Source organism: Macaca mulatta, chromosome 14, assembly GCF_049350105.2.
Source record: "Macaca mulatta isolate MMU2019108-1 chromosome 14, T2T-MMU8v2.0, whole genome shotgun sequence".
Taxonomy (NCBI): Eukaryota; Metazoa; Chordata; class Mammalia; order Primates; family Cercopithecidae; genus Macaca; species Macaca mulatta.
The window spans coordinates 99458332-99461071 of NC_133419.1; the positions used below are offsets into that span (position 1 = coordinate 99458332).

The 2740-nt window shown below is 41.5% G+C and overlaps 1 pseudogene; it reads right to left on the minus strand.

Annotated features, from left to right (window-relative positions):
* Positions 1-482: 482 nt before the first annotated feature.
* LOC700700 (uncharacterized) lies at positions 483-2228 on the minus strand (annotated as a pseudogene).
* Between the last annotated feature and the right edge of the window lie 512 nt (positions 2229-2740).

Consider the following 2740-nt stretch of genomic DNA (forward strand, 5'->3'; position numbering starts at 1 on the left):
TCTTTTCTGAGACTTCTCCTAAATGCTAAGAACACAGTTGCCCTTTTACCTGACTGCTCTGCCCTGCCTGACAATTTACTGGACTACTAGTTTCATAAGGATGCTAACTGGGCCCTTCCTCTGTTATTTGGATTCATTATGAACAACTGACACTTGAGTCTGCAATTGACTTACTTCTTAGACTTCAATAGTTTTTTTTTTTTTTTTTCCACATGAATACATTATAGTTGATCCAACATGTTTTCAATGACAGAAAATGTGAGGTAAAAGACCATTAAAGGCACTACCTTATTTACTGTATTCATCAAGTTTTATCTCTAGGGCAAATTATTTTACCTCCTGAGGGCACACATCTGACAACAGGCAGCACCATGTTTGTGTTCTGATTTGCTAGAAACACACTGATGTTTAATGATGTCTGAGTTGCCACAAAAGGCATTTCCATAGTCACTGCACGAGTAGGGTTTTCATTCTGCATAAGTTCACTTGTAAGGAAGGAGCTGTGACTCTCCATTACAGGAATTTTCAACTTGACTGATTCTACCCATTTCTCTTGTGTGCATCTTCTTATGTTTGACAAGGTTTGATGAGTAGAAGGAGGCTTTCTCACAGTCAGTGCATCCATAGGGTCTCTCTCCTGTATGCGTTGTTTGATGTACATTGAGTACTTTGTGGTGAAGCCTTTTCCATATTTGTTGCACTCATAAGGTTTCTCTCCTGTGTGAATTATCAGTGGATAATGAGACTATATTTGTGTGAATAGGACTTTCCACACTCAGTCCATACAAAGCGAGTCTTTCCTGTATGACATCTCTCATGTTGTATGAGCCATATTTTCTGGATGAAGGCTTTACCACATTCATTGCATTCATCAGGTTTTCTCCTGTATGAGTTCAGTGATATATAATAAGAGTGTACTCTGTGGTGAAATCTTTACCACATTAACTGCATATGTAAGATTTCTCTCCTGTGTGAGTTCACTGATGTATAATGAGAGTGCATTTGACAGTGAAGCCTTTTCCACATTCGCTGCATATACAAGATTTTTCTCCTGTATGCTGATGTACAATGAGGTTGCTCTTCACAGTAAAGCCTTTTCCACATTCACTGCATATATGGGGTATCTCTCCAGTATGGGTTTGCTGATGTACAACAAGGTAGTGCTTCATGGTGAAGCCTTTTCTACATTCACTGCATATACAGGGTTTCTCCTCTGTATGAATTTGCCCATATACAATGAGATTGATCTTCACAGTGAAACCTTTTCCACATTCATTGCACACATAAGGTTTCTTTCCACTACAAGTTTGCCAATGAGCAATTAGATAGCGCTTCATTGTAAAGCCCTTTCCACACTCACTGCACATATAGGATTTCTCTTCTGTGTAAGTTTATTGATGTGCAATGAGAATACACTTCACAGCAGAGCCTTTTCTATATTCATTGTGTATACAGATTTTGTCTCTTGTATTAGTTTTCAGAAGCTTAGTGAACAGGACACTTCTGGACAATTTCTCACATTGACCACTTCCAGGATTCTCTTCTATATGAATGTTCTCGTGGTAAATGAGCTGAGACTTCAGAGGAAGGTTTGCTCACATTCAATGAATGCATGGGGTTTCTCAATTTTCTGAGTCCTCTGATGCTTAAAGACTTGGAATTTAGAATGGATCCATTTTGCATTTTCAGAAAATCTAGTTTTGGTATTCGTACGTTCATACTTACCATGTAGAAGGGTTTTCTCACCTCCAATAAACTCAACAAGGTTATTTATTCCATGTTTTCTCTTCTGGTTGATTAAACTTAAACTTGATTTCATTTTTTTTCTGTACATGTCAAATGTATTATGATTTTGCGCTAGAGGAAAATGTGTCTTGCTGAGATGTACAATATTTCTAAATGCATTCTGTCCACTGCATTGCTGCATGCTCTTCAGAAATCATTGGTTTGAAGAGCGCTCTTGCAGATGACTGTCAACTTTCCTGATTCCTGGACAATTTTTATTCTGGATTTTAGCATCTGTTATCCATGGTTCTTGTCCATGTGCCAACCTGGAGAGTGCATCTTGTTTGCTAGTTTGATACCCCAGTGATACCAAGTGGTTATAGTTCTCCACCATCACATCCTGGTACAGGTCCTTCTGAGCAGTGTTCCAGGAGCTGCCACTCCTCCCAGCTGAATTCCACAGCCACATCCTCCAGGGTCAGTTATTCCTGGGTCTTGATCATTTTCTTCTGTGCTCAGAAAATAGTGGATAACATGGACAATACATCTTTGTCTCTTCTGCATTTGCCATGAAGTTTTCCTAGTCAGAAATATTAGTGTCCAGGTAAAGTTGTCCCCAGAAATGATGATATCCAAGGCCAGCAACCTCCTCCTTCTTCCTTCATTGCTTCACTTGAGTTCTCTTGCTTCTGGGAGCCGGGAATTGAGGGCTGTGCTGGAACCTCTCCAAACACTACTGGCAGCCACAAAACACCGCATCCACGTAGGAAACCGCTTCCTATTCAGACGCGCTCCTGCACGGCCTAAGGGACGCTGAGCGGTGACAACGATGGAGTGATGGAGTCAGGCAAGGGCCACGGAGCTCGCCGGGGATCGACTGCGGTCGCTGCTCTGCGGGTCACACGGCTGCCTCCACCACAGTGTTTCTGACAGAAGCGGCCATAAAGGCTGTGGAAATCACTCTTGACCACCTCAATGCCTTTCTCTCTTCGTTGCGAGGGACACTCAACAGCTC